Genomic DNA, 12,610 nt, shown 5'->3' on the forward strand with positions numbered 1-12,610 from the left:
ATACAAGAAAAAAAAATATGAATATAAATCTGCTGGAGTTAACCTATACCATTTATAATCAAGATGAAAATATAATGTGGCTTAAAATGTATATCTACAGTATGCACTAGAACAAAAATGAAAAATATTTTTCTCTCTGTGCCTGTGTGAGTGTCCCCCAGGCATTCTGGATTCCTCCCATACTCCAAAGACATGCTGGTAGGTTAACTGGCTCCTGTTTAAATGAGCCCTAGTAGGTGTATGTATGCGATTTAGAGACCTTAGATTGTTAGCTCCTTGAGAGCAGGGACTGATGTAAATACATAATATACGTAAAGTGCCGAGTGAATTGATGGCACTATACAAGTACCATTAATAAATAAATATTGCACCTTACTAGTCATCCTTAGCATAAAAAAATAAAACAAATACAGCCAGAGCATCTAAGTACATTTTCTGCAAGTACAGAAATACAGTCTGGGGCTTAATTCTGTTTGTTTGGTCCACAGAGTTTTAAAAGGCTGTGGTGGGCAGAAATGTGTGGGTATTTTCTGACAATCATTCTTTCACAATACTTTTATTGTATAAAAAGAAGGCATACATACAAAGCAGTGATCAGACTCCAAGGCCAACAATAAAAAGCAGGTTAGAGACAACAATGTACATACCACATGCAAATAGTTAAACTGTTGTGGAATTTAGTCAAAACCACTCATCTTCACAGTGAAGAAAAAGAAGTTTATTCAACTACACGTGTTTAGGGAGCTTCTCTCTAGGAGACACCAATCTTCACAACCTACACCCCATCTCCTTGCTCCCCTTTTTATCCAAACACCATGAACGTCTTGGTCTACAACTGACTGAGGGACCACCTCACTGAGAATAACCTTGATCTCCTAGAGTCTGGATTTCACCATCAACATTCAACATTCCACAAAAACGGCTCTCCTAAAATTCACAAACGATCACAAACGATCTACTAACGTACAAAACCAAATGACAGGATACTGTACTCCTAAACCTTTCTGCTGCCTTCGATACAGTTGACCACTCCCTCCTCCTCAAAAGACTCCGCGTCTTTGGTCTCCCCGACTGTACTCTTCGCTGGTTCTCATCCTTCTTATCCAAACGCACCCTTAGGTTACCTACAGATCTACTCCTCTCGCCTCTTCCTTTTGCTGTCTGGGTTCCACATGAGTCTTGGACCTCTCCTATTCTTGATCTACACCTCCTCCCTGGGTCAGCTGATAACCTCCCATGGCTTCCAATACCATCTATACACCCAAATTAATCTCTCTAACCCTCAGCTCACTCTTTCAGTCTCCTCAAGTATCACTAATTTACTAGCAGACATATCAGCCTGGATGTCACACCACTTCCTCAAACTCAACTTATCCAAAACTGAGCTCATCATTTTTCCTCCCCCATGTGCCCCTTTCCCTGATCTCTCTGTCAAGATCAAAGTCACAACTATCAGTCCATCGCTGCACGCCAAGATCTATGTGTAATCCTAGACTCTGAACAATCCTTCCGGCCCTACGTCCAATCACTGTTCAAATCTTCCTGCCTCAACCTCTGCAACAATTCCAAAATACGCTCCTTTCTAACCAATGACATCAAAAAGCTCCTAGTTCACTTCCTGGTCAACTCTTGCCTCGACTACTGCAACCCCTTCCTCATTGGCTTGTCTTTACTAGACTACTCCCCCTTCAGTCCTTTGAATGATGCTGGCTCATCCACCTTACCAACCGATCAGTGTCTACTACTCTTCTCTGTCAATCCCTCCACTGGCTTCCGCTCACCCAACAAATTCAATTCAAAATACTAACAACTTACAAAGCCATCCACAACTCAGCCCCAGCTGAATCACTAAGCTTGTCTCAAAATGCCAATGTAATCGTCCTCTTTGTTCCCCCTAAGACCTCCTGCACTCTAGTGTCCTTGTCACCTCCTTTTTTTATGCTCATCTCCAGGACTTTTCCCGAGCCTCTCCCATCTTATGGAACTCCTTACCCCAATCTGCAGATCATCTCCTACTCTGTTTGCTTTTAGGCGACTCCTGAAAACCCTCCTCTTCAGAGAAACCTTTTCTGCCCACAAATAACAACTGTACTTTATTTTCTCATCCCCCACAGTTATTACCTTATCTATCACTTGACCCTCGCTCCTAGATTGTAAGCTCTAACGAGCAGGGCCCTCTGATTTCTCCTGTATTAAATTGTATGGCAATCTTTCTAAAGTTCCAGCTGCCAGCACCTCAATCAGTACCTGATGCCTAGTGATATGCCCTTGGCCTCTCTTAAGGCCCTGTATAGATATAGTACAGTGATCTGCGCTTTACCACACTAGAAGAACACAGGTCCCCACTAGGACACACAGAAAACGATGGTTTTCTGTGTCCTATTCACACTGCACTGCATTTTAAAGCAGCGCACAGGAAGAGATTGCATGTCCTGTCCCAATAAATCCAATGTTGTTATAACATGCCACAGCTTATCCACATGTCAGAACTGCTATGCTTATTGCTATTACAGTGGATATAAAAAGTCTACACACCCCTGTTAAAATGTCAGGTTTTAGTGATGTAAATATATATATATATATATATATATATATATGACAAAGATAAATCATTTCAGAACTTTTTCCACCTTTAATGTGACCAATAAACTGTACAAACTGAAATATTTTGGGTGGAGGGAAGTAAATATAAAAAACTAAAATAATATTGTTGCATAAGTGTGCACACCCTTAAACTAATAATTTGTTGAAGCACCTTTTGATTTTATTACAGCACTCTTTTGGGTAGGAGCCTATCAGCATGCACATCTTGACTTGGCAATATTTGCCCACTCTTATTTGCAAAAACACTCCAAATCTATCAGCTTGTGAGGGCATCTCCTATGCACAGCCCTCTTGAAATCACCTCACAGATTTTCAATCAGATTCAAGTCTGGGCTCTGGCTGGGCCATTCCAAAACTTTAATCTTCTTCTGGTGAAGCCATTCTTATGTTGATTTGGATGTATGCTTTGAGTCGTTGTCATGCTGAAAGATGAAGTTCCTCTTAATGTTCCACTTTCTAGGAGAAGCCTGAAGGCCAATATTTACTGGTATTTGGGACTGTTCAAAATTCCTTCTACCTTAACTAAGGCCCCTGTTCCAGCTGAAGAAAAAAACAGCCCCAAAGCACGATGCTACCACCACCATGCTTCACTGTGGGTATGGTGTTATTTTGGTGGTATGTAGTGTTGTTTTTGCGCCAAACATATATCTTTTGGAATTATGAAAAAGTTCAACCTTGGTTTCATCAGACCATAACACATTTTCCCACATGCTTTTGGGAGACTTGGATGTTTTTCTTCGTAAGAAAAGGCTTCCATATTGAAACTCTACCCTAATAGCCCAGACATATGAAGAATACGGGAGAATGTTGACATGTGCCACAGAGCTAGTACTTGCCAGTTATTTCTGCAGCTCCTTTGTTGCTGTAGGCCTCTTGGCAGCTTTCCTGACCGGTTTTCTTCTTCACTGTGTTCCATGAGAGTATATATATATATATATATATATATATATATATATATATATATATATATAGCCTTGGAAATTCTTTTGTATCCTTGGAAGCTTTGTGGATCATGGCTTTCGCTGTAGGATGCGACTAAGAAAGTGTCAGGAAAGACCTACTAGAACCTTATTTGGGGTTAATCAGAGGCACTTTAAAATTATGGCAGGTGTGTACAGACTCCTGTTTAACATGAATTTGAATGTGACTGCTCAATTCTGAACACAGCTACATCCCCAGTTATAAGAGGGTGTGCACACTGCAACCACATTATTTTAGTTAGAGATATTATATATATATATATATATATATATATATATATATATATATATATATATATATATATATATATATATATATATATATATATATATATATATATATATATATATATATAAATATCAGTTGCGCTCATAAGTTTACATACCCTGGCAGAATTTATGATTTCTTGGCTATTTTTCAGAGAATATTAATGATAACACAAAAACTTTTCTTTCACTCATGGTTAGTGTTGGGCTGAAGCCATGTATTATCAATCAACTGTGTTTACTTTTTTTAAATCATAATCACAACAGAAACTACGCAAATGACCCTGATCAAAAGTTTACATACCCTGGTGATTTTGGCCTGATAACATGCACACAAGTTGACACAAAGGGGTTTGAATGACTATTAAAGGTAACCATCCTCACCTGTGATCTGTTTGCTTGTAATTAGTGTGCATGTATAAAAGGTCAATGAGTTTTTGGAGTCCTGACAGACCCTTGCATCTTTCATCCAGTGCTGCACTGACGTTTCTGGATTCTGAGGAAAGCAAAAGAATTGTCAAAGGATCTGCGGGAAAAGGTAGAACTGTATAAAACAGGAAAGGGATATAAAAAGATATCCAAGGAATTGAGAATGCCAATCAGCAATGTTCAAACTCTAATCAAGAAGTGGAAAATGAAGGGTTCTATTGAAACCAAACCACGGTCAGGTAGACCAACTAAAATTTCAGCCACAACTGCCAGGAAAATAGTTTGGGATTCAAAGAAAAACCCACAAATAACTTCAGGTGAAATACAGGACTCTCTGAAAACATGCGGTGTAGCTGTTTCAAGATGCACAATAAGGAAGCACTTGAAGAAAGATGGGCTGCATGGTCGAGTCGCCAGAAGAAAGCCATTACTACGCATATGCCACAAAGTATCCCTCTTACAATACGCCAAACAGCACAGAGACGAGCCTCAAACCTTCTGGCACAAAGTAATTTGGAGTGATCACCACAACCATAAACGTTTCATTTGCAGAGGAGTCAACAAGGCCTATGATGAAAAGGTACGTGGATCGCTGATGTTTTGGGGATGTGTGAGCTACAAAAGGCACAGGAAATTTGGTCAAAATTTATGGCAAGATGTTATCAAAAAATCCTGGAGCAACATTTGCAATCATCAGCCAGGAAGCTGCGCATGGGATGTACTTGGACATTCCAACATGACAATGATCCAAAACACAAGGCCAAGTTGACCTCTCTCATTGACTACAACAGAATAAAGTGAAGATTGTGGAGTGGCCATCTCACAGTCTCCTGACCTCAATATCATCAGAACACTCTAGGGAGATCTCAAAACATGCAGTTCATGCAAGACAGCCCATCAGGGTTTACTTTCTCTTTAAGAATCGGGGTATGCAAACTTTTGAACAGGGTCGTTTGGGTAATTTCTGTTGCCATTATGATTTAAAAAGAGTAAACATGGTTGATTGATAATAAATGGCTTTAGCCAAACACCAAGCATGAGTGAAAGAAAAGTTTTTGTGTTATTAACATTCTCTGAAAAATGGCCAAGAAATCACAAATTCTGCCAGGGTATGTAAAACTTTGAGCACAACTGTAATATATATATACACACATACACACATACACACATATACACACATACACATTATATGTAATATACACACACACACACAGTGCTGCAATCAAATTGTAGTTTTCCATTTTAAAAAGCCAAATGTACTTAAAACCTCTGCTTTGAATCTTTGAATGCTGCTAACCAGAAAAAAAGAAACAAAAATGTTCCCTAATGTAATTCAGTAGCTCCAAGTGTTGAGAATTAAGAGATGCAATGTTGTCTATGGATATGGACTACAATACTCACACTGCACAACTGTGTGTCAGCCAGAACAATTCCTCTCACTTCCCTGTGCGACTCTCCATAACTTGTGGAAACAAAAGTATTTTCTTATACATCACATGCTGCTTGGCAAGGCTCCAGACACTTCACCTTCCCCTTGTGATTGTGTTGTAGATAAACGTTGTATCATCCAACCAAACTGCAATGAGAAGGAAGAAAGAAAACCCCAAGTGGTTTTACATAAAATTAAAAATATTTTTGCTTTTATTCTAAAGCAAAACAATGGGTAAAGATATGCATGTCAGGTGCTTTTAAGGAGGAAATAGATTTTATAATCTAGCTTTATACAGTTTACAGAATGGATATTATCAGAAGAGGCCACAGCCAAAGTGGTTTCAGCAAACAAAAGAGAAAAAACCATGTACCCAATTAATCAAAAAGTGTATTTTCTATATTCCATGTGCTCATGTGTGTTCTAAGCCGGTCATAGATGGTGTGATTCTCTTTCCTGTAACCATCGGTTAGAAAATCACTCAATTCCCCCAATAACACAGTCAGTGGTGTTAATTGTGGAACCCTTCCCGCAGAGCGATTTTGTTCTCCTGGCGTAGGGGTGCAGGAAGCTGTTCCTGCCAGGAAAACATAGTGATTGTTGCTCGTGGCTATAGCTGCTGCCAATAATTGCATGCAAAAATCTGGAATGCTGATTGTACCCTGCCCATAAATGGTTCAAGTCTTGGCTGGTCCCTGCTTAACAGTCTGAGATTCAAACCATCTATGGCCGGTTTTAGCCCCCATTCACACTTAGTGTGTTTTCCTATGCCTGACTATGCTCAACATGCAGAATCCCATTTTGATGACTAAAAAAACAGTACAGGAAACAAATACATGAAATGGAATGCTTGTGAAAGGAAAGCCCCTTCATAAATTAAAAAAAAAACCTTCACAATCACAAGGAATAGGCTCTGCTCAGGTGTGAATAAAGGGCTTGTGTAGATTGGAAGCAGCAGCATGCTTTCAGGTGCATTTAAGCCAGTTTAAGGAGGCTTCTGAACCTTCGAAGGCACTTCTGGCCTCCATCTGACTCACTTCTGACTTCATAAAACTGCATTTGCATTCTCCATGGCCTGTATGTGACCAGAACAGAAGCAGTTCACGTACAAACAAATGCCTGTTTACACAAGGCTGGCTGCAGACAATTCTCCATTTTCTGGCAGGTATCAGTAAAACGTAACAGCAAATGTTTGCATTTCACCTGTGTATTTAGCGTTATGCCAGGCTTTGCTTTAAACTGTTTTTCCACTAACTTGGACAGTTTAAACCAACTACATGTCACACTCTGTAGGGCCACGGATGTGTGCAGCTACATGTATGGGCAAATCTTGACATTTCCTGGAAAAGCCAAGCCTGTCTTCACCCTTCTGTTCCACAGGTCTCCCTAGTGGTCAGTGAGGCTGCCGTTCACATTAACAGACCAATAAGCATCCTTGGAAGGCAGAAGGGGAAGGGTGTAGAGTAGCATCATTCAAAAATAGTCAAGGTTTACATAATACACTTACATAAGTGCTGCCCATATACCTGGATCTACTGATCATTTTTGGAGTAAATTCCACTGAAGCAATGGGTGGATTTACTAATGGTGAATAGACTGTGCACTTTGCAGGTGCAGTTGCACTCTTCAAGGGCATTTGCTCCACAGCTTAGCAAATGAGGGAAAGATATCCCGACATCCATCTTTCAATCACGTGCAAGCAAAAAATACAGGTTTTTTTTTTGTTTAGTTTCTTTGCATGCAATTGTTGCATATGATTAGGTATTCTTTGCAAAGTTAAGCCATCTCAAACAGGCTGTCTCTCAGTCTAGAGAGATGGGTGTCTGTTCTTTCCCCTGTTTGGTTGACTCAGAGGCTCCGTCTCATTCCTTGCACTGTTATTTCACATGGAACAGATACCTATATTTCCTTTCAGGACCATATAGGCTGACTCTTGGCTGGTGATTGATCTAGTAGGCCCACACAGTCTGAAGGGATCCTTGCTGTTGTAACCATCTCATTTTGGGCCCCTCAATTCAGCAAGTACCTTCCATGTCTTCTCCCCACCTAAAATTTCAGCAGTTTAACACTCTTTTCAATGGGAAAAGGGGAATCAATTGGTTGTAATAGAATCTGATACGATTAAGGAAAATTCTTTCCATATGTAGACAAATTGATTTTTGCTTGGCCAATTAGAATTATTTAAAACCCCTCTTCTATACATCCCTGTAGGAAATATATGCCTCGTCTTTCCACTATGATTGCACAGAGGAATTAGTTTGCCCTATTGAACTAAATCTTGATTTTATAAGTATCCGGTAGGCCTCTCTTTTTAATTTAATATATTCTGTATAATATTCATGTAAAAAAACAAAATTTAATGATGATAAAAAGAATTGTAACTATCTATTTAAACATAACTTATTGTACATATTCATAAAGGTCTGTTCTTCACTCTTATAGCATCAACTTTATGCAGCACTCTTAAGCTTCCTGAGGAAGCTCTTCTGGGCAAAACATGTAGAGCAGAAGTGGCTGCACAGTTGTATGACTTGCATGTTTATGTGACATTTTACATTTTAAATATTTTGATATTGAATAAAATTTGTATTTTTTATCTTAACCACTTCAATACCCGCCGGGCACCCACGATCGTTCATTACAAAGCAGGAACGTGGATCAGTGTGTGTAAACACACAGATCCACGTCCTGTCATGGGAGAGGAGACAGATCGTGTGTTCCTAGTATATGGGAACATCGATTGGTCTCCTACCCTAGGTAACACATTTAACCCCTTGATCACCCCCTAGTGTTAACTCCTTCCCTGCCAGTGACATTTATACAGTAATCTGTGCATATTTATAGCGCTGATCACTGTATAAATGTAAATGGCCCCAAAATATTGTCAAAAGTGTCAGATCACTGTCATTACTAGTAAAAAAAAAATAATAAAAATGCCATAAATTAATGACCTATTTTGTAGGCGCTGTAAAACTTTTGCACAAACCAATCAATATACGCTTATTGCAATTTTTTTTACCAAAAATATGTAGAGGAATATATATCTGGCTAAGCGGAGGAATATATTTTTTTTCTAAATTGGGATATCTATTATAGCAAAAAGTAAAAAATAGTGTTTTCAAACTTATAGCACAAAAAAAAATTAAACCGCAGAGGTGATCAAATACCACCAAAAGAAAGCTCCATTTGTGGGGGGAAAAAAATGCTAAAAATTTCATTTGGGTACAGTGTTGCATGACCGCGCAATTGTCATTCAAAATGTTACAGCGCTAAAGGTTGGCCTGGGCAGGAAGTGGGTGAAAATGCCCTGTATTGAAGTGGATAAATGACCATGTAGTAGACTCATTCTGGCACCTATAAGTCCCGCCTTTTGCATGTCCATATTACTCTTCAAGGGCAGTTGCTCCAGAGCTTAGTAAATGAGGGAAAGATATCCTGACATTTATCATCATATCATGTGTAAGCAAAATTTTGTTTTGCTTTTTTATTTGCATGCAATTGTTGCATACAATTAGGTATTCTTTGCAAAGTGAACCTTCACCTCATTTACTGAACTGTGGAGCAAGTGCACAATTTGCCTTAAGCCTTTCACGCCTAAGCCTATTTCTGACAAGAAATGTCAGTTGCTTACAATTTGCTTACAAGTTAAAATCCATATTTTTTGTTAGAAAATTACTTAGAACCCCCAAACACAATATATTATATATATATATATATATATATATATATATATATACACACATACACATACACACACACATTATATATATATATATATAATATATAAAAAACAGAAAGTAGTTAGACCCCCTTAAATTTTTCACTCTGTGTTATATTGCAGCCATTTGCTAAAATCATTTAAGTTCATTTTTTTTCCTCATTAATGTACACACAGCACCCCATATTGACAGAAAAACACAGAATTGTTGACATTTTTGCAGATTTATTAAAAAAGAAAAACTGAAATATCACATGGTCCTAAGTATTCAGACCCTTTGCTGTGACACTCATATATTTAACTCAGGTGCTGTCCATTTCTTCTGATCATCCTTGAGATGGTTCTACACCTTCATCTGAGTCCAGCTGTGTTTGATTATACTGATTGGACTTGATTAGGAAAGCCACACACCTGTCTATATAAGACCTTACAGCTCACATTGCATGTCAGAGCAAATGAGAATCATGAGGTCAAAGGAACTGCCTGAAGAGCTCAGAGACAGAATTGTGGCAAGGCACAGATTTGGCCAAGGTTACAAAAAAAATCTGCAGCACTTAAGGTTCCTAAGAGCACAGTGGCCTCCATAATCCTTAAATGGAAGACGTTTGGAATGACCAGAACCCTTCCTAGAGCTGGCTGTGCAGCCAAACTGAGCTATTGGGGGAGAAGAGCCATGGTGAGAGAGGAAGAAGCCAAAGATCACTGTGGCTGAGCTCCAGAGATGCAGTCGGGAGATGGGAGAAAGTTGTAGAAAGTCAACCATCACTGCAGCCCTCCACCAGTCAGGGCTTTATGGCAGAGTGGCCCGATGGAAGCCTCTCCTCAGTGTAAGACACATGAAAGCCCGCATGGAGTTTGCTAAAAAAAAACACCTGAAGGACTCCAAGACGGTGAGAAATAAGATTCTTTGGTCTGATGAGACCAAGGTAGAACTTTTTGGCCTTAATTCTAAGCGGTTTGTGTGGAGAAAACCAGGCACTGCTCATCACCTGTCCAATAGAGTCCCACCAGTGAAGCATGGTGGTGGCAGCATCATGCTGTGGGGGTGTTTTTCAGCTGCAGGGACAGGACGACTGGTTGCAATCGAGGGAAAGATGTACAGGGATATCCCAGACGAAAACCTTCTCCAGAGTGCTCAGGACCTCAGACTGGGCCGAAGGTTTACCTTCCAACAAAACAATGACCCTAAGCACACAGTTAAAATAACGAAGGAGTGGCTTCACAACAACTCTGTGACTGTTCTTGAATGGCCCAGCCAGAGCCCTGGCTTAAACCCAATTGAGCATCTCTGGAGAGACCTAAAAATGGCTGTCCACCAATGTTTACCATCCAATCTGACAGAACTGGAGAGGATCTGCAAGGAGGAATGGCGGAGGATCCCCAAATGCAGGTGTGAAAAACTTGTTGCATCTTTCCCAAAAAGACTCATGGCTGTATTAGATCAAAAGGGTGCTTCTACTAAATACTGAGCAAAGGGTCTGAATGCTTAGAACCATGTGATATTTCAGTTTTTCTTTTTTAATAAATCTGCAAAAATGTCAACAATTCTGTGTTTTTCTGTCAATATGGGGTGCTGTGTGTAAAAAAATGAACTTAATTGATTTTAGCAAATGGCTGCAATATAACAAAGAGTGAAAAATTTAAGGGGGTCTGAATACTTTCCGTCCCCACTGTATATTTAATTTTTTTGGTGATCGTTGCAATATTTTATGCCACACGGTATTTGCGCAGCGGTCTTTCAAACGCTTTTTTTGGAAAGAAAAAGAACACTTTCATGAATCAAAAAAAAAACTAAACAGCTAAATTAGCCCAATTTTTTTGTATAATGTGAAAGATGATGCAACGCCGAGTAAATGGATACCCAACATATCATGCTTTGAAATTGTGCACTCGTGGAATAGCAACAAACTTTGTTACCTAAAAATCTCCATAGGCGACGCTTTAAAAAAGTTTAACGTACTGTAATTTTTTTTTTTTAAATCGGCGCCATTGGCAGCGGAGTAAACTGGAAGTGACGTCATGATGTAGCTTCTGGGATTTTAGATTGGAGACCCGATCCAAGCCGAATCTGGCTTCATAGGGGTCTCAGCCTAGCTGGTAGACGCGCCGGCTGGTGGCTCGGGTCTCCCAGTGGATCAGGAGGCCTGGGAAGAGCATCGGAAAGCGCCCTCTCCTGCTCCTTTAGGATAACAGCCAAGCGGCTTTTAGCAGCATCGGTTATTATTACTAAAGAGCCAATCGCCCGCTCTAAAAAGCCATTTAACCCCTTCAAAACATGAACGCAAATTTGCGTATGGTCGGCGTTAAGGGTTTAAATACATCAATCCCAATATCTTTTCATCATGTTCTCAGATTGAACTATTCACAATTGTGATAGCATTACTTTAAGGGCAAGGACATTACTGAGCTTAAGTGTTACTAAACCCACAACAGTAAAATCAGTCTGTATATGCAGTAAAGCATGCTTGTTATACTCACTGTGGAACCTAAGTGGTTGATCCTCTGCACTGTGTAAAAAGGTTGTTTGATCATGTATGCACAGGTCTTCCCCTTCTTGCATTGCCCCCCAAAACATGTCCAGATAAGACAGAGTTACTGGAGTTAGCCTGCACATGCTCAGTTTGGTGTGTATTGCTAGAGTGTTTTTTTTTCTCGGGAGAGTGCATGTGATCAGCACAGGGCCAATCAGCACTGTCCAAACAGAGGGCCAGGGGTCCTGCATCCTGATAGCACAGCTAGTGTAGTGTGAAAACTCCTCCTACAAGCTTTAATCAGGCACTGATAGAAGTCACAAGACTGCTATAACTGCTGATGAGAACATGTATTTAGCAGTTTATATTTCCAAAAATGATTGCATTTCCATGTTCTGTGTACTGTGGGAGACCAGCTATGGTGAATGGACAGAGCGATCGGGTCCACCTGTCAGTTTTTCAGGCGGGTCCAATTGGACCATCCATTGCTCTCTATGTCCGCTGACACAACCGCCAGCATCCGACCCAATAAAAACAGACAGATGGGGATCCATTCCACATCCGTCTGGTGGATCAGATTGGATGACAGTCAGATAGAAACAGATAGGTGGTTCGTTTTCATCCAACAGCCCATAGAGGACAGCAGGCTGTGTCCATGTCCGCTGTGCATTAGCGGAGTGGACATGGACCTGTCATCTGCCTGTTCAGCGGA

At 40.0% G+C, this 12,610-nt stretch overlaps 1 protein-coding gene across 2 annotated transcripts in view; it reads right to left on the reverse strand.

Moving 5' to 3' along the window:
- The window catches only part of STARD3NL (STARD3 N-terminal like), a 120,477-nt gene that overhangs the window by 70,970 nt on the left and 36,897 nt on the right, over window positions 1–12,610 (reverse strand). For both annotated transcript variants that reach the window (XM_073630495.1, XM_073630494.1), the window contains exon 2: window positions 5,682–5,856. The gene's annotated coding sequence lies outside the window, so the exon portion shown is untranslated. The remainder of the gene's footprint in view (window positions 1–5,681; window positions 5,857–12,610) is intronic.

This window comes from Aquarana catesbeiana, linkage group LG05 (assembly GCF_042186555.1).
Source record: "Aquarana catesbeiana isolate 2022-GZ linkage group LG05, ASM4218655v1, whole genome shotgun sequence".
In the NCBI taxonomy this organism is placed as follows: Eukaryota; Metazoa; Chordata; class Amphibia; order Anura; family Ranidae; genus Aquarana; species Aquarana catesbeiana.